This window comes from Carcharhinus amblyrhynchos, chromosome 5, assembly GCF_965287045.1.
Source record: "Carcharhinus amblyrhynchos chromosome 5, sCarAmb.v2.hapA, whole genome shotgun sequence".
NCBI classification, from domain to species: Eukaryota; Metazoa; Chordata; class Chondrichthyes; order Carcharhiniformes; family Carcharhinidae; genus Carcharhinus; species Carcharhinus amblyrhynchos.
In genome coordinates this window covers 65,327,325-65,347,551 of record NC_137328.1, presented here as the reverse complement: position 1 = coordinate 65,347,551, position 20,227 = coordinate 65,327,325, and positions in this window count along the sequence as shown.

Genomic DNA, 20,227 nt, shown 5'->3' with positions numbered 1-20,227 from the left:
GGTGCTTGGTTTCCTCCTACAATCCAAAGATGTGTGGATTAGGTGGATTGGCCATGCTAAAATTGTCCCTTAGTGTCAGGGGGACTAGCTAAGGTAAATGCATGGAGTTATGGGAATAGAGCCTGGGTGGGATTGTGATCGGTAAAGACCGAATGGCCTTCTTCTACACTGTAAAATTCTATGATTCTCCATGTTCTTCCAAAATGTGTCACCTCACACTTCTCCACATTGAACTTCATCTGCCACCTATCGGCCCACTCTATCGACTTGTCTTTCTCCTTTTGAAGTTCTACACTATCCTCTTCACAGTTTACAATTTTTCTAAGTTATGTATCTTCTGCAAACTATGAAGTTGTCTCCTGTACAGCATTAATACATATGAAGAAAAGCAAGGGGCCCAATGTTGACCCCTGGAGAATGCCACTACATACTTCCCAAAAAAATCAACTGACCATTATTCTCTATTTCCTATTTTTCTGACAGTTTTGTGTCCGCATTGCAACTTTTATTCCATGAGCTATAACTTTTTCACAAGTCTGTTCTGTGGCACTGTAATAAGTGGCTTTGAAAATCCATGTGCATCATATCAACATCATTACCCTACCAACCCTCTCCATTACTTCCTCATAAACCTCCAGCAAGTTAGTTAAACAAATTTCCTCTTTAGAAACCCATGCTGGCTCTTCCTAATCAACCTACATTTTCCCATGTGACCACTAATTTTATCCCTAATAATTGTTTTTAGAAGCTTGCTCACCACTGATGTTAAACTGATTGGTTTGTAATTGCTGGGCTATCCTCATAACCTGCAATAAAAATGGATGCAAATTAGCTGTGCTTCCAGCCTTTAGATGTAATCGACCTTATTCCTCCTTTTCTCACCCTTTCTCAGCCTATAGAAGATGTTAGGATTCCCCTTTATGTTGGCTGCCAGTCTTTTCTCATAATCCCTCATTGCATCTCTAACAAGCTTTTTTCGCTTCCCCCTGAACTTTCTGTTTTCCTCTTGGTTTTCAACTGTATTTTCTATCTGACACCTTTCATAGCACACTTTTTCTTCCTTGTCTTAATTTCTATCTCCTTTTTCATCCAGGAAACTCTGGATTTGTTTATCCTAAGCTTCCCTTTCAAAAGGATATACCTTGACTTTGTCTGGACCATTTCTGTTTTAAAGGTAACCTATTGTTCAGCTACAGCTTTTCCCATCAAACTTTCATTCTAGCCTAAATGGCCCAATTCCATTCTTGTCCCATTGAACCTGGCTCTCCCCCAATTAATTATTTTTACTCTGGATTGCTATTAACTTTTTCTATCATCAAAGCGTTACAATACAATGATCACTATCCCCTAAATGTTCCCCACTGAAGCTTGATCTACTTGGCCTGCTTCATTTCCAAGAACTATGTCTAGTTGTTCATCCTTTCCTGTTAAACTGGACACAAACTGCTGCAGGAAATTTTTCTGAACGTAATCTAGGAATGTTTGTCCCTCTCCACCCTTTACACTACCACTGTTTGGGTCTACATTTGGATAATTAAAGTACTTAATTTTAACTGTTCTAAAATGTGTTTAGTTCACCATAATTTCTCTTAAGATTTGTTCTTCTACATTCTTCTTAGTTAGTGATCTGTAAACTACACCAAGCAATGTAACTGCACCCTTTTTGTTCCTTACCTCTAGCCGAATTGATTTTGTCCTTGAATTCTCCAGCACTGCAATGCTCTCCCAAACCAATACTGCCACCCTTCCTCCTTTCCTATCTCTACTGAACACCTCATATACCTCATAAAGAATCAATTTTTATTACATAGAACTTTGTAAGTTGTTAACTACATTATCATAGATGTCAATGTATGAGTTGACCTTTTAAGCCTCAGAAGATTCCTCTATACAACAGGGCTCAATTAGATATTGAGCATAAAAGTGGACCATCAGTGTGGGTGGTCACCATTTTGCAATGTCATTGGTATCAACACAAAGAGTGGGTATGCCTTAAACCCCAGCACATCTTCACAACACAGCCGTACCACCTGCTTGATCTGTTGCAACCTGTAATAAGAAAGTGAAACATGCTTTTGTGGGGAGAAAAATTGTGACTGGCTGCCAATTTGAGTATTGCATATTGTGGCTGAAAAGAAGGGTCAATTTACATAATGATTTACATATGATATAAAAAACTAAAGTATTTGCTAACATTAGATAGGCATTATTTTTATCAGCAGATTTTTCCCCATTTCCTTTTTCCTTTGAAGGCATTGCTCCCTTGCCAGTATGATAATTGACTGGTACTTCATCCTCATGGCCAAAATAGCCATAGTAAGAAGTCTCACAACACCAGGTTTAAGTCCAACCAATTTATTTGATAGTAAACTCACAAGCTTTTGGGGTTTGCCCCTTTGTCACCTGATGAAGGGGCAAACTCCAAAAGCTTGTGAGTTTACTATCAAATAAATTGGTTGGACCTAAACCTGGTGTTGTCAGACTTCTTATTGTGTTTACCCCAGTCCAACGCCGGCATTTCCACATCAAAATAGCCATGAAGAGAGGGTGACTAGTCACTTCCGGTGAGAGGCACATTAGTTGACTGACTATCTTGTTCACATGTTTAAATTGCATGTTCTCCCTGTGTTTCCTCTGGGTGCTCCGGTTTCCTCATATAGTCAGAAAGATGTGCTGGTTTGGTGCAGTGACCTGAATAGGCACCCAAGTGTGCAACTAGTGGAATTTTGCAGTAACTTCATTGCAGTGTTAATGCAAACCTTACTTGTGACTAATAAATAGACCATTAGATCCATTAAAGATAAAGTTACCATCAGCAGTTCTCCCTTAAAGGGGTGACTAGTGTTCATTTAACCCAAGGATAACCACACCTCAGGCAGGGGGCAAAGTTGAGAAGGCAGGTCTTTGTGAATAACATCAGCTGGTACAGGTATTGAACCCATGCTGTTGGCAATGCTCTGCATCACAAACCAGCTGTCCCGCCAACTGAGTTAACCAACTCCCTGCAGGGGTTATACTGATTATTAGATACTTGGATCCTTGCTGATTTTCTATTCCTTGTCCACCAGCACTGAAGGCAATTGTGACACCCTTAAGCTGTGATCAGAAAATCCATTAAACAGCAGGAATGGAGTTTAACAACCTATGCTCTATGTGTTCACCTACTCAGTTGATTAATTATTTGAACCATCTGAGTGTCCATGGATATATGTTTTTAAGACAGTGGGACTAAAGCAAAGGGATACTAAAGTGAAGATGTTTGAGAAACAATCTTTAATAGTAGGCAAGAATATAAAATTCTGTCTGTAATACTTCCACAAGATGCATGGTTCAATAAATTTATAAAGTGAGCTTCTGAGTCATACAACCCAGGATTGATCAAGGTTTAAACACTGCTCACTGATGGCTGAGTATAGAAGAACACTGTAAAGTTTATTAGTCACAAGTAAGGCTTATATTAACACTGCAATGAAGTTACTGTGAAAATCCCCTAATCATCACAGTCTGGCACCTGTTCATGTCAATGCACCTAACCAGCACATCTTTCAGACTGCGTGAGGAAAATAGAGCACCCAGAGGCAACCCACACAGACACAGGGAGAATATGCAGATTCCACACAAACATTGACCCAAGCCAGGAATTGAACCTATGTCCCTAGTACTGTGAGGAAGCAGTGCTGGACACTGTGCCACCAGGATATCTGCATGAGTTTACTCTCCCTATCCTTACCTGTCTTCCTCTCTGTCCCATTTCAACTCAAAAATATATATATTTTTTTGAGGATGAGCCTCCATCATGAAATGTTTGTGTTTGCTTCTCTTTGTTGGTCACCTCATGTCAATAAAAGGACAGGTGAACTATTCCCATGTCTGCAGAGGTTCAGAATGTGGGGATAGGTCACCATATAATTTGTTCTCTCCTTTTCTCTCTGTCTGCAATATATGTGACCCTTCATCTTCTCCTCCCTGTCGTGACACATCTGAGAATTTGAAGCTGGTGTGAGAAAAATTGTAAGCATGAATTTCTCAAGCCCCTGTAGCAATCAGGTGCAAATGTGTTGTGACTCTGGCACTGCAGTCACAAAAACAAGTAACAGCTGAATGTGGCTCATTTTTAAAAATATCAATTTGTTAATTGCACGGGGTTAGAAAATTCTATAAAACAATGAAATTCTGTGCTGACAGCAAACTTTCTATTTCAATGAAATTGCAATCACAACAGCATAAAATCACTTGAAGTGGCATTTTAGTTATCTTGCAGATTTCTATCAACTTTTGAATATAACCATCTAACAATGTAGGATTTGTGTTGTAGCAGAATTCTGTGGTAAGAAACACACTGGGTGGGACCACGATGGCGTATTTCCTGGTGCTGACTTACCATTGGCTGGCGGTGAGATCTTCTAGTCCTACTAATGCCTGCGGGATTTTGCGTGTCTCGCACCTTCTGCGGCTGGGAAATGCACTGCAGTAGTTACCATCTGTGGGACTGGAAGATCCCACTGGCGGGAAAGGCCACATAATTTTGGCCAACATCTTTCCTAAATTCATCAAATTAAATGCACTATAATATGAGGGGAGGTGGTGGCATAGTGATATTGTCACTGGATGACTAATCCAGAGTAATGCTCTGCAGATGTGGACTTGAATCCCACCCTTGCAGGTGGTGAAATTTGAATTCAACACCAATCTTGAATTTAAAGTCTAATGATGACCATGAAACCATTTTTTGTTGTAAAAACCCATCTGGTTCACTGAAGCCCTTTAGGGAAGGAAATCAGTCACCTTGGTCGGGTCTACGTGTGCCTCCAGATCCACAGTGAAGTGGTTGTCTCTTAAATGGCCATGCAAACGACAGTAAGTACTGGCCCATGACACCATTGATGCCCACATCCCCTAAACAAATAAAAAATGTCTAGATTACATAGAAAACAGTCATGGAACAGAAACAGACAGCTCAACAAATCTATTCCAGTGTTTACAATCCACACTAGCATCCTTCCATCCTCCTTCACCTAAACCCAGAAACATATTCTGCTGTTCCTTTTATTCCTCAAATTTTAATTTAACTTCCTCATAAATGCATCAATGTTAGTTGCATCAGTTGCTCCTTATGGTAGTATGTTCCACATTTTAACCACTCTGAGTAAAGGATTTCTTCCAAATTTCCTCCTGGATTTTTAGTGACTAACTTATATTTATAGCCCATGGCTCTGGTCTCCTCTGCAAGTGGAAATGTAATCTGCATATTTACTCTATCAAGCCCTTTCAAAAAGATCTTTATCATGCCACCCCTCAATTTTCCCTTTTCTAGAGAACCTCTCTGTCTGGGTATCATGCTAGTAAATGGTTTTTGCACCTTTCCCTGTGCCTCTGTATCTTTTTTATAATATGATGATCATAACAGTTACTATGAACTATATATTTTAATAATATGTGTATGTGCTAGGGGCGAGTACTATTATTCCATCCATATCTTAGACATATTGTAACGCTTTTAAAAATCTAATTATTATTAAACTGATATTGTTTATTGGAGTAGCTGCAACAAGATGGGATTTACGAACTGGTGTAAATCCTGTTGCTTCTAATGAATAATTTATGTGTCATTGCTGAGCTATGTTGAATTCACTAAACTCATTAGAGTTATAATGAATAAGCTAATTATTATGGCTATTACAAGCTTAATAAATACACCTTATCTCAGCACTCATCTGTTCATTATTCAGTCATTATAAGAAAATAGCATGTAGCCTATCTATAACTCCTGCTCTACTTTAATGGCACACCTAAGTGAATCAAATCCATTTGGATAATATGGTGAGATGATTTCATATTTATAAGTGTTAAATAAATGAACAGGCTCAATTCTCCTTACATCAGAAGATTGGTCTGTAAAACGTGTTACAACATCATGTGATAGAGAAGAGACAGCAGGTGTCTTTTTTGCTACATGCAATGACCATAAAATAGCTCATATTGTTGGGCCTGCCGCTGGGAGAAAAGCTTGAGCTTTCTCACTGGAGGAACTGAAATCATTTATTTTGTGAGGAAGTCTGCGATCTGAATGGAAATTTTCCAAGATCATTTTAAAGGGAGAAATTCTTCCTGGCTGTTATCATCTCATATGGATCGTTCAGATAAATATATATATTTTATTGGGGATTGTAATTTGTGATGATCTATCACATTCCCCTTAAGTGATGCCTTCATGAAACACATAAATTATTTTAACAACTGGGATGAATACAACACAAGGGGTAGCATGGTAGCACTGTGGTTAGCGCTGCTGCCTCACAATGCCTGGGACCTGTGTTTGATTGCTGGCTTGGGTCTCTGTCTGTGTGGAATTTGCACATTCTCCTTGTGTCTGCATAGGTTTCCTCCGGGTGCTCCGGTTTCCTCCCACAGTCTAAAAATTATGATTGGCCATGCTAAATTGCCCCTTAGTGTCAGGAGGACTAGCTAGGTTAAATGCATGGGTTATGGGGATAAGGCCTGGGTGGGACTGTGGTCAGAGCAGATTCAATGGGCTGAATGGCCTCCTCTGCACCATCAGATTCTATGGTTACAAGCACCTTCACTGCTTTTGAATAATGTCTGCACCAGTAGCAGAAAATGAGACAAAAAGCTTCATGTGGAATGACAAAGTCATGTGCTGGGCAGTCCATTTAGAATCATTTGTTATGTTATTTATTAACTAATTTACAGTTCACAAACATTTGTAATAATCACATTCAACATGCTATTGAGTCTGCAGCTTCAGAGATCTATTATGTTGCCTCAGTTTATAGCAAAATATAAATTGCACAATGTGGCAATTCTAATTTTCTGAACTATGTACATGAAACTTCGAGATTAACAGCATTCATGCTCTGAGCCGAAACAAGAACAAGTGTTAAAATATTCTAATGGCTCGTTGAGTGTAAATGACACCTGAGGTGTTCCTGAGATACTCACTGTGTAAGAAAATTCTTAGTTGTTGCTGAGTTAGCTGATCTCAGGCATTTGATGTCCAACAACTGGCCCCTGGGTTGAGCGAGGGGAAAAAAACAACTACAAGCTCCATTTCCTGACCACTGTCTGGCTACTTTGCTGGAAATGGCTGTGCAACTGTTAGGCTCAATTGTAATTTGATTCCCACAGTTAAATAGACACACCAAGATGGAAAACTGCCCTCAGCCTGCCGACTTCAGATGTTAAATTTTGGAATTTGATAGATACTCGTTTTGTTGCGCTACCGTGATAGAAAGCATTGCTTCTTTGAAAACTGAGAAGAGATTTCAGTGCTTAACGGGTTAATGTGAGGCTGTGACTTTACTGAGCTGTCAGGCTATAAAACAAAAAAAACACACATTGCTGAATGCTTTTGAAATGGGATTTAACAGCGGAATGCTGTGACCCAAGGTTACAGTGAATACTCTTTGCATTAATGGGTTGTGGATGGTGTTCCCCTAAGGGGATAGTTCAGAGCTGTTTTTCTCACAATGTACCATCAATTGAAATACTTCAGAATGAGTCTGTAACCAGCATTGTACCTTACAAGCAGCATGTTTTGTGTTTTAAACAATTCCCATTCAAACCTTTCTCTTCAAGGTGAAATGACGATGGCTTTGTGATGTCAAATAATTTGATGCAATGAGCTTGTATGAGGAGTTACACTTACTGCCAACTTTACACATGTAAGAGATTTAATAATATATGGCATGATTCCTCCCTTGTTTCACATATAAATTTGCTAGAGATAATAGCAGTTTTCCTACACTGGTCTTTAACATGCTGAGAACAATTATATGCCTTTTAAAAGTAGAATTAAATAGAACTGAATGTTTCAGGCACTGTGTAAATTCTGATCTTGGTGGTGTTGAGAACAGAAAGGAACCACTCAGTCTATCACCCATCCCCCCTCGCCCACACCCCCAACCCCCCGCTGCCTGCCATTTCTTTGTGAATGTGCAAGTACTGATCCATTCTCTGCTGTGCTCTGTCTATATCCACTGCAACAAACACTGACTCTTCAATTACTATGCAGAATATGTGCAGTCCCACTGAACCTATCTTCCCGACAGATTTGCATTCTCAACTGATCAATATTTCAAAGAATTTTGACACTGTTTGCACTATAAACGGTGTAATCAGAATTTTATGTAGCATGATTTTTTTTCCCATAAATTCAAGTATTTTGAACCTTAAACTGCTTCAATTCCAACCTAATGGGCAGACGGCTAACCAGCTAATAAGGATGTTTCTGTGACTAATAATTATACTGGACAAAATTGAGAGACAGAGGAACCATAAGACCCTGACAGGATGAAAGAGGCAATCGTCAGTGGTCTAAACCAGATTGAGAAATAATGTAAATACTGTGAATAAATAGTGCAATTTGACCAAGAGAGGCATTAATTTAGAATTTGATCATTTGCTTGTGGCATTCGTTGCAAATTAAAGTCCTAGCTCCCCTTGGGGGATGATGTGCAGAGAATATGATATGCATTCTACTTATCAAATTAAAACTAGGGCCTTAGGCTAGAACTGGTGAAAAGGGTTAGCACAAAAAAATGTCCAGTATTTGTGAAGTGATATATGTACAAAAAGAAATGTCCAGCTACATGGAGTGATACATCTTGTACACACACAGATAATTCAGCAATGTTGTATCAGTCTAAATAAATATTTGTTATGTTTTTTGGGAAATGTTGAATTTTTATGCATGTCACCATTTGAAAGAAAAACAGATGATGTCATTGCAGATTATACCATTGGAATTTCTCAATTTAATGATTGTCTTGTAACCCACTGCTCAGAATTCACAAGGTCTCAAAGCAATGTAATGAAAGTGTGAAGTAGTGAAATATCAAATCTAATGTTTCTGGTTTAACAGTACAATATTAGCGTCAGTTTTATTGGACTGTATGTGTAAATTTAATGTGGTTAAGTTACATGTCAAGAAGTGGGACAGAATTTTACACTCCCCCCTGGTAAGTTTTGAGGTGGGGGTGGGTGGGGGGAACAGAGGTGGGGAGGGTGTTAAATTACATGAACATGATTCTATTCGAGAGCCAGCCTGCCCCAACTTGGTTGCGAATTTACACTGGGGCAGGTAGGACCTCAGACAGGAAGTGCATTCATGCCCCAGTTAAGGTCCTTAAGGGAATTCTGTTCCTAATAGTAGAGTGGGTGTACCCACTCTGACTGCAGCTGTTCAAGAAGACAGCTTCCCACCATCTTCTCAAGGGCAATTAGGGATAGGCAATAAATGCTGGCCTAACCAACGAAGTCCACATGTGTTTTATAAATAAAGAAAAGTGGTCACTTAACGGCCATTTAATGGTCTTTTCCCATGCAGCATTAACTTTTAGGTTGGCAGGTGGAAGATGGATCAGAGGGAATGTCTGTTCTAGTAGATGGTGGGTGAAATAGCCCACCCTCCAATTAGAAGTGGCTGACCTCTTGGACCTCTCTCCCCCCACTACCCGAACCTGTTCCCTGAGACCCCAATCTGCACCCTTGCAACACCACCCCCCCCCAGTCCTTTCCTATCCCCTACAACCCCACCACCCCTCTTTGACATCTGCCACATATCTTTCTTCCGATTTTTGGCACTTAATTCCAAGCAGCTAGTGGCAGTGCCTCCTCTTCCACTGCTATGGTATTACTGGAAAGACTGGCGAGCAGCCAAACAGCCCAGTGACAGGCAGAAGTCCCGCCTTCTGTCAATCAATGCTCATTACAGTATGAAATGGTACCAGGCCTGCTGGTATTGGCAGAATGTGTCCCCTGTGGGGGACTCTGGCAGGTCAGGAGTATGGCGGGGGTGTACTGTGCAGGACTCAGTCTAGATGTTTAAAATAGTTCGGCTGAAGTTAGGTACGCTCTTTTCCCTTCTAACTCTTTCAGAGTAATTATGAATGTAAAACTAGCAGAACCATCCGAAGTTAGCAATTTAAATCGCTTTGTTGGATGCTCTCCAGTGCAGCGCAATTGTCCAGGGAAGTTAGCCCTTCTGAACAATTGCAAGATAAACACTTATATGGCAACTTCCAAGGAGGATTTCCCAGCTCATTTTTGGGGTACCCCCCAAATCCAACATTAGCCCAATTTGGCTTTTTATCCAGGTTATGATGGGTGCCAAATGCACATCGTTACTATCGTGGGTGGAGAGGGGGACTGGTGGTGTTGAGATGGCGGTGCGGGCTCGTTGGGCCGAAGGGCCTGTTTCCCAGGCTGATTTTGTTCTTTGTTCTTTGTTTTTTGTACAATACAATACTTCCTGCTGTATACTAATACATGTGACAATAATAAATCAAATCAAACATTTACCATTATTGTCCATGAACCAGGCAATTTTCAATTTACTTTTCTCAATACAGCACAAATATAATGATGTGAAGGTGTATTTATTAACTCTCATTGTGTATCAGCCTTAGATCATTTAGAAAATTCATTCTTGGGGTGTGGAGATTGTTGGAAAAGCTGACATTTATTGTCCATCTCTCGTCCTTAAGAAGGTGGTAGACTTTCTTCTGTACAAATGCTTTGTACGTTACCGCCGCGAGTGCTCTTTAAAAATTTTTAATTGGCTATAAAGTGCTCCAGGACATTCAGACGTCATGAAAAGAACAAATGTAAAACTTTACCTTATTCTTCTTGAACCACTGCAATCTGAGCGATGTAGGTACTTACACAGTGCAGTTAGGCAAGAAGTCAAGATTCTAAGCCAGTGACAATGAAGGATTCTCATGTCAGGATTATATTTAGGGTTTAGCATTATGTACCGATTAAGCAAATCTTTTTGGTCATAGATGGTATCAAGCTTCTAGAATGCTGTTGGTGCTGCACTCATCCAAGCAAGTGAAGGATAATTTATCATATTCCTGACTTTTGCCTTGTAGATTGTGGAGAGTCAGTGAGCCACACATGACAGAGTACCCAGCCTCTAACATGCACTGCCATAGCATTTATGTGGCTGGTCCAGTTGAGTTTCTATTTCTAGTTGATGCAGATCCCCAGGATCTTGATGATGGCAGCCATGATGATGGTAATGCTGTTGAATGTAAAATGGAGGTGGTTAGGCTCTCTCTTGTTGGAGATAGTCATTTCAATGCCACTTATCAGCCCAAACCTGGATGCTGTCTAGATCTTTTTGCATGCAGGCCATGACTACTACACTATCTGAGGGTTCAGAATGGAACCTAACACTGTACAAGCATCAAGGAACAATTCTACTTCTAGCTTTCTGACACAGGGAAGATTATGCAGCAGAAAACAGTTGGGCTGAGAACTTTGCCTGAAGCAACTCTTTCAATGATGCCCTAGAGGCAAGATGATTGACCTTCAGCAACCACAACCAACCTTGCTCTGTACACAACTCCTGACTGCTGTTATTGGACAGTTTTACCTTAAACCCCATTGATTGCAGTTTGATTTGATTTATTATTGTCACATATTAAGATACAGTGAAAAGTATTGTGTCTTGCACACCATATAGACAAAGCATTCCATACATAGAGAAGGAAATGAGAGAGTGCAGAATGTAGTGTTACAGCCATAGCTAGGATGTAGAGAAAGATCAACTTAATGCAAGGTAAGTCCATTCAAAAGTCTGACAGCAGCAGGGAAGAAGCTGCTCTTGTATTGGTTGGAATGTGACCTCAGACTTTTGTATCTTTTCTCCGATGGAAGAAGACGGATGAGAAAATGTCCGGGGTGCATGGGGTCCTTAATTATGCTGGCTGCTTTTCCGAGGCAGTGGGAAGTGTAGACAGAGTCAATGAATGGGAGGCTGGTTTGAGGAACGGGACTTCCCAATGCCTGACCAAGCTCCCCTGCACTTTGCTATTCTTCCAATTCCCCATTGGACACCAGACCAGCCCTATCCCACATGATTACCCTCTGACACCCAACTACCCTATAACCCCTGACTACCTTCCACACTCCTTGAATACCACACAAACTACCCAAATCCCCCACCAAAGATTTGACCCGTCCAACTATCCGACTCGCCTCCACTGGCCACCCTAAGCTCCTTCACTGATCATCAGACTCCGTCCTACCCCTGACACTCCCACATTCTACCCACACAACCACCCCATCACCCACACCCCCCCTGCACTCGATCCTTTCCCCCACCATCCTACCCACTTACCTTCTCTTTGTCTTCTCAAAGTAGCGGGACTTTAAAACTTACCTGCTTTACGACAGCTAATGCCCTAAAAATGGGGTTTTGCTTCCTTTGCTCTGACGCCGCTGCCTTTATAGGAGGATTCCTTACACTGCATCATTCTCACTCAGCCAGTTGGAACTTCAGGCAAGAAAGGAGCAGCTACATTGCCATTTATGTAAATGGAGCTGGATTGGCAATCCAATTGGGATTGCCACTCCATAGAAACTTTGGCCCCATATAATCATTATAAAAAGACCTTATAAAGCATCTTTCAGAAACTTGAGATGTCCAAACTGCTTTACAGTCAACAAAATACTTTTGGAGGTAGATACTCCCTTGAAGTAGGAAAGGCAGCAGTCACTTTTGAGTTCCCATAGATTATTTGAGCAGATAATTTGTTTTAGCAATACTGATTGAAGGAGAAATATTAACCATGACTCTGGAGAAATCTCTGCTCTCCTTAGTAAGATGTCAATTGATTTTTTGTGTCCATAGGAGAGAGCCAACGACACTGCATTTCAACAATCATCTGAAAGAGAGACAATAAGGAGGAGAATGGCAGGTTTAAACAGCAAGTTAGACTCAGAAGCAGAGGAGGTAAGGGAGCAGATTTAAACAACAGGGGTGCCACATCAAGGGAGAGGCAAGATGGCAGATCTTAATAGAGGAAAATGACTGTCCTCATAATCAACATAGAACAGTGTGGGCAAGTAACAGATAAACATTTACATGGCTTATTGGTTCATGTTGGAGGTTGGAATTTGTGCTTTGTTGTTAGCTAGTTTTAAAGTTTATTTATTAGTATCACAATTAGGCTTACGTTAACATTGTAATGAAATTACTGTGAACATTCCCTAGATGTCACACTCCGGTGCCTTTCCAGTTACAGTGAGGAAGAATTTATCATGGCAAATGCACCTAACCAGTACGTCTTTTGGACTGTGGGAGGAAACCTTAGCACCTGGAGGAAACCCACACAGACATGGGGAGAACTGGTAGACTCCGCACAGACAGTGATCCAAGTGGGAATTGAACACAGGTCCCTGGCGCTGTGAGACAGTAGTACTAACTATTGTTCCACACAGCTGCCCCTACAGCTTAAAACTAAAAAGAATTCTTAAAAAAAGCATAAGGTAAGATGTGGCAGAACAGATTGTATGTCTATACTGCAATATATGGGAACTTGTGGAGAATGAAACTGATTGGTGTGACTAGAAGTAAGGAAAACCCATATGAGATGGAGAGTGGGAATCTGCAGGAACTGATCCCTTCTACAAGCACAGTCGACTTGTCTGTGACAAGGATGAAGACAGTTAGGAAGGACGTCTAGAATGCCAACCATGGCACTTTGGAGCATGAGACTGACCAAAATGGGGAGAAGAAGGAAGAGATTAGTAATGTGGCCATAGCACACTTGAGTTTCTACTTCTATTGGTAGATAGATAACATCCTTTGTAAATCGGTTTAGGAGTCCCACATGGTATATTGCCTACCCAGTGCAAGGGTAACAGGCTTCTCAAACCTACTTGAAAAGAAAATTGGAGACCAGAGAGGGAGGATTGATTTGATGGCACCAACAATGTAGGAAAGATTAATCAAGTTTGAAAGCTATCAGGAGTTATGAGTTAAAGTACAGGAACTTAAGGATGTTGGGACTAGTTTATCACCAAGTTAGGATAACTCAGGAGCCCTTTGAAATGATAGGTGGGTCCTGATTCCTGGATTCCTAATCCTGTTCCCAGTCTATCTGAGTTTTAGGAATGCCTTTAGACGATGTGGGATGGTTCCTGTCAAAAGCCTAATGGATGTCATTCATCCTTTCTATTACTTTTTATTCTTATTTTTATCTTTCCACTTCTGAAATCTCGCTCTCCATCTGGCCTTCAAACCCTCCAACCCCCATAGCCAACTGTCACATTCCTCAGGTGGTCCCCTAAAAATCTGTACCTTTGTTCTGCCATTCATAAATTCCAATCACTTAATGGTCACTTTTAGCACCTTTCTCAGCCTTTATCATCACTATTTACATTCCCTTTGTCCAATTATGGCCCCATCTCCCCATGCTCACAGAATAAATCTTGACGAATTTTCCTTCTCTTCAGTTCTGACGAAGATCCATCCAAACTCGAAATTTTGGCTCCATTCTCTCTCCACAGATGCTGTCAGAGCTGTTCAGTTTCTCCAGCATATTCTGCTTTTGTTTCAGATTCCAGTATCTGCAGTATTTTATCTTAAGCTTAATAAGGTACTTGCAAGGGATGTCAAAACCTGTTTTTTTGCAGTTTTATTAGGAAACAAAACATGATTAAGAAAACATGAATCACTTAAAAATTGACATAAGGGAACATAACACGTCACCTCATTATTTTGCATCAGTCAAGGAAGAGGATAGTATGTTGGACATTCCCAAGGAGAGTAATGTTGAGTGAGTTTTGGGGATTCAGCAAAATTAATGTAAGAAGATTAACAAGAATGAAGAAAATAACTAAAGAGTTACAAATCCCCAGGATCATTGTTTCAAAGCAAACAACTGTGAACATTAGACACCCTAACACTAACTTCCTAAGTTCTCTCAATTCGGGAGCCATTCCTTTCAATTGAAAAATTGCCCAAGTCACTCTGCTATTTGAGAAAGGTGAGAGCATGAAACCAGGGAATTATAAACCAGTTAGTCCAGCACTCGTAGTCAGTAAGTTATCAGAACCTACAATTAAGCATAGATAGAGTGATTGAACACATGAAAATTTTCAGCAGATTGGAGAGTGCCAGCACATATTGTAAAAGACAGATCATGCCCAGTGAAACTAATCGAATCTTCTGAAGCAGTAATGTAGTGGACAGGAATGTCAATGGATGTAATTGATATGGACTTCGAGAAGGCATTCAGTAAACTGTCTCATAAGGGGTTGTTGGCTGACAAATCTCCAGGGACTGTGAAAAAATTGTGGACCTGGTTAGTTGAGTAGTAGGAAGCAGTGTGTAGAGACAACAGGCTGGTACCATAATTGGCAAATGTTATTTGTTGTGTCTCACAGTGAGCCTTAATTATTCACTGCACTTATTAGCAATTTAAATTATAGAATCCCTATTGTGCAAAAGGAGACCGTTTGGCCCATCAAGTCTGCATCAACTCTTCAAAAGAGCATCTCACCTAGTCTCTCCCCTCTGCCATAACTCCATAATTTTGTGCATTTAGAATCATTACAATGCAGAAGGAAGCCTTTCAGCCCATCAAGCCTGCACCAATAACAATCTCACCCAGGTCCTATATAACCTATTTATCATAGCCAGTTCAGATCTTTGGGCAAAAATTTACCACGGCCAATCCACCTAGCCTGCACATCTTTCAGCTGTGGGAGGAAATCAGGGCACCTGGAGGAAACCCGTGCAGACATGGGGAGAACATACAGTCACCCAAGGCCGGAATCGAACCTGGGTCCCAGGCACTGTGAGGCAGGAATGCTAATCACAATGTTCCCATTCCATCCTCCAATAAATAATTATGGAACGGAAAGCCACACATCCAAGTTTATCGGGGACACAAATATAAGCAGTTTTGCAAGCTGTGTAGATGGAAGCTTAAAATTACAAAATAAACCAAAGCTAGCTGGGAGGCAATAGTTCCCTTGCTGGTTTGCTACATTTAAACACAAATTAAATTAGTTGTTACTAGGTCAGTGAGGAGAAAATCAACCAATGTTCACAATGCTTCCTGCTTGCACATGAACATATCTGGCAAGGACAAGATTTGGCAAGGCATGCATAATGATTAAAGACATTTGGGTGAGATGCTCTATCAAGTCAGATCCTAACAAACAAACACTTTCTGGAAAGGTAAAAGAAAATAGGGTAAGAAAACAAAAAAAAACTATCTTGGCAATAGCAAGCAGTGGGTGACGATGAATGGAAAATACTCCAAAGCTAGGCACAAGAAATGGATAAATTTCAGTATTCATCCATTCTGGACATCTTGCTCTTCCTCCTACTCATTAGCAATAAGGGGGTGATTTTTTTTCCCTAAGAGTAGATTAGTTTCCAGTGACACTGAGTGAACTCCTTAGCGATCGAGTTGGGGCTGAATGATGACATTCAGTGTGATATGAAGGACTTGCAAAGGCTCAGGAACAGCAACTAGAAATGTGAAGTGTATATTCACGATGAAAGGGTATTCAATAGCAAGGATGGAATACCAGAGGATGTGTGTATGATGTAACCTTCTCTAATCTTGCTGCCCACCACGCTAGTTCATGATTTCCAGTCCAAACTGCTTTTCTATAAACACCTCATCTTTTTGACCTTAACATTTTTGTTGGACCTTAAATAGTCAACTCCTTTGCGCTTATCTAATTTCTGCATCCCAAGCTTGTTACTGTTAGAGACACCTACAAACCTGACCTAGCCTGGGACGCTTTGATGATATTATCTGCTGATATTGATAACACACAACCTCCTTTTCCTCCCAGTTTCTCTCCATTTCAGGCAGCTTAACATTCTGACCCCTGTGATGGTTCTTTTTCACAGCAGCCAGAAGCCCTTCAATAACTTTCCAAATTAGTCATTCCTCTCTTCTGAAGCTTAGTCAGAAAATCCTGAGGCAAGATATTCAACACTAGAGGAAAGTGAGTTAACTTAACAGAGACCAGGGATTCGACCCACGATTTCCTTTCTCTAAAGCAAAACCAGAAAATATTCAGCAGGTCTGGCAGCATGCATAGAAAGAAAAATGGAGCTAGTGGCCTGGATTTTCATCAAGTTCCAATGACTCAGGAATCCTTTAAAAATGGTGGGCTTGTTTCGATTCTGGGATTCCTGATGCCATCCCAGGGCTGCCTGATTTTTGGGAGCACCTTTAAGGGGTGAAGATTGGTTACTGTCCAGACCCCACATCTGGCACTCTTGAACTGGTTGGCTTCATTGTGGAGATAGGTATGCCCTCTTCCTCTGCAACTTTCATGAAGTCAGGCCAAGTTTTTAAAGAGCCATGGTTCAAGACCCCACATCCAAATTGTGTGCGTGGGTAAGACTGCCTGCCTTACTCCCAGTCTGAGAATTCTCACTCACTCTCACCACCCCACAATACCACACACTCTCACACCTACTCACAGTGGGTGAGGGTGAGTGAGCGAGCAGCTGAGACTGAGTGAGCCAGACACACGCACACACACTCTCTGACTCTCTCACTTGGTCATTATTATTAATTATTCAATTTCAACTTATCAAATTAATGTTCTGGCATTGTTTTACATTTGCCCAGAAATTGTTACCTTTCTCAGCAAATCAAGCTTTTTGATATTCAATATATTGGCCTCTTGAATGACAGAAAAAAATCCAAATGTGGCCCACCAAAGGTAATAAGTGGACAAGTCTGCTTGAAAGTATCAATTACAAAAACCAAAAATCCTTGAAACCACTTAACATTATGAAGGTGTTTTGGTCTTCCAGTGGCCTCATTATGTATGCTTGGCTGAGAGTCCAGACACCCACTAAGCTTGTTGAAACAGCTGCATCCCAGAGAAAACATTGTTTGATTGACAGCTCAGGCTCTTTGATCTGCTATCAATTTCACAATGTTTACATGGACACTTGAAAACATGGACACTTAATAACCTTGCTTGTCTTGGACGTTCACCCCTTTCCTCCAATCATGATTATCCCAGCATCCCCATCAAACACTTAATTATGCTGAGCATATTCTTCGTTACGTTTCTGATGACTTCCTGTTGCCTAAACTCCAAGTCCTACCTACCAGCCCGTACATAATTGCCAAAGATTTAGGCAGAGTCTTCTCTTGAACCTTTAAATGAGGCTGGATGTTAAAGTGTCTTGGACTTCAAGCCCGGACTAAGCTGGATGCATTCCACCTCCTCTAAGAACATTTCTTCCAACATGACATCAGGGTTTTGGTGTTTCCAATTTCAATAAATTCTAATGCCAACGTTGGACTGGGGTAGGCACGGGAAGAAGTCTCAGAACACCAGGTTAAAGTCCAACAGGTTTATTTGGTATCTCTTGAATATCAGTTCCACACGCATGAGGACGGCCTCAACCGGGATCTTGGGTTCATGTCACACTACATGTAACCCCCACCATTTGGCCTGAGCTTTCAAAATCCTACTAACTGCCCTGGCTTGAGACAATTCACACCTCTTTAATCTGTGATTATTCCTCTCTCCACTCACATTGTATGTACCTGTAAAGACTTGATTACTTATAAAGACTTGCATTCCAACCATTACCTTGTAATTGTGTCCCTGTCTATTATGTATGCCCTGTTTGTGAAACCAACTTTTCACTCACCTAATGAAGGAGCAGCATTCCGAAAGCTCATGCTGCCAAACTAACGTTAAATCTGGAAAAACTGTAGAAAATGTCAGAAATAATTTCAAGTTTCCACTTCCATGCACCAGAGATTTGTAAAATCTCTGAGTGATTAAATCCTACAGTTGTGGAATAATACAATGTCTGGTATTTAAGATGGGGAGTCAGTGGGACCCCTTTGTCGCTTTTCTCTGGGAGATCCAATGTTATTTAATTCCAATCAGGCACTTATCTGGTTAGGGTCGGACTACCTCGTCTAATTAAATCCCAGTAAGAAGTCTCACAACACCAGGTTAAAGTCCAACAGATTTATTTGGTAGAGCTTTTGGAGCACTGCTCTGTCATCAAGTGAATGCAGGATTTGATTCACAAACAGGGCGCATATAGACATAAACTCAATTACATGATAATGGATGGAATGCGAGTCTTTACAGGTAATCAAATCGTTACATGTACAGACAATGCGAGCAAAGAGAGAGATAATCACATGTAGGGCAAAAGAATCCCACCTGAGAACTGTTAGCCAATTGGAGACCAGCAGTTCTACAGTGCAGGAGACTGAAGTTGTTTGGGATGTGCGTGGGTGGGATGGCACTAAACTCCACCTGATGTGTGGTACAAAACACTGAGACAGCTCATCTCAAAGACAGTCAGTAAATACTTCAGTACATATCGGGACTTGGGGATGATTGGTGAAAAACGGGGATTGTCTCAGCAAAACCAGAACATTTGCCTATGCACAATTACACAACTGCTTTCTGAATCACCCTGACTTTGCAGCTGGAATCAGGGAATGGAAGTGCACGTAACAACAACAGTTTACATTTGTATAGCGCCTTTTATACAGCAACAGGCCCTAACTTATCATACAGAATTTGATTTTTCTGAACTCTTAAGTGGCATAAAAAGTAAAGGATCGCCTCCAATAGAGTACACTCAAAGCAAAATGAAAAAGAAGCAAAATGAAAGGGAAAATTTAGCGAAAGACAGCTGTGGTGTCAGAGGTCATGAATCTGTAATTATTTTGCAATGGGTTCAAGAACCAAATAGGCCAGTTGCAAAAGGTATTAATAGGATTAATCTGCAATAAAACATAGCATTTTGAAAGGGAGAAAAAGAACAAAGAGACAATATATATGGAAAGCTGTAAGAAATGGATTATATGAACAAAATTTTTTTTTGGTGTCTGTATTTATTCACATTTGTTTTATCTTTGGATAGTATGACATAAAGCTATTGTATCACAAATAATTTTAAGAAATACACTCTCACCTTTGGTGTACTTTTTTCTTTATTTGGACGATATCCTGCGAATGAATGTGGCCAAAGGTAAGTGGTATTGCTGCTGCATTTCTTTTGCCCTTTGTGGAACACTGCCATTTCTCCTGGCCTTCTGTACAGTGATGCCTGCCCTGCCTGGCCTTTGCCATTCTACACACTATTCAACAGCAAGTTGAGCACTTTTAAAAGACTATGCTTCAAAGACAAGAAGATGCAGAAGATACCTCTTTGAACTGAGTGTCAGCTATCAGCAAATGTTTTCAGAACTTAAAGCTGCCACGTATGCATGTTTTAGCTGGCTCTCAGTTGCACAATGCCTCACTTCTGAAGTTCCCATCCTTGTTTTCTAATTCTTTGTTGCCTGCTCCGAAGAGTGTTGCTCTAGCAGCTCCAATGCCATATTGCATTGTATTGATTGGCTTTCAGCAGGACTTCCCCACACACACTCAGGAGGAAGTCCCACCT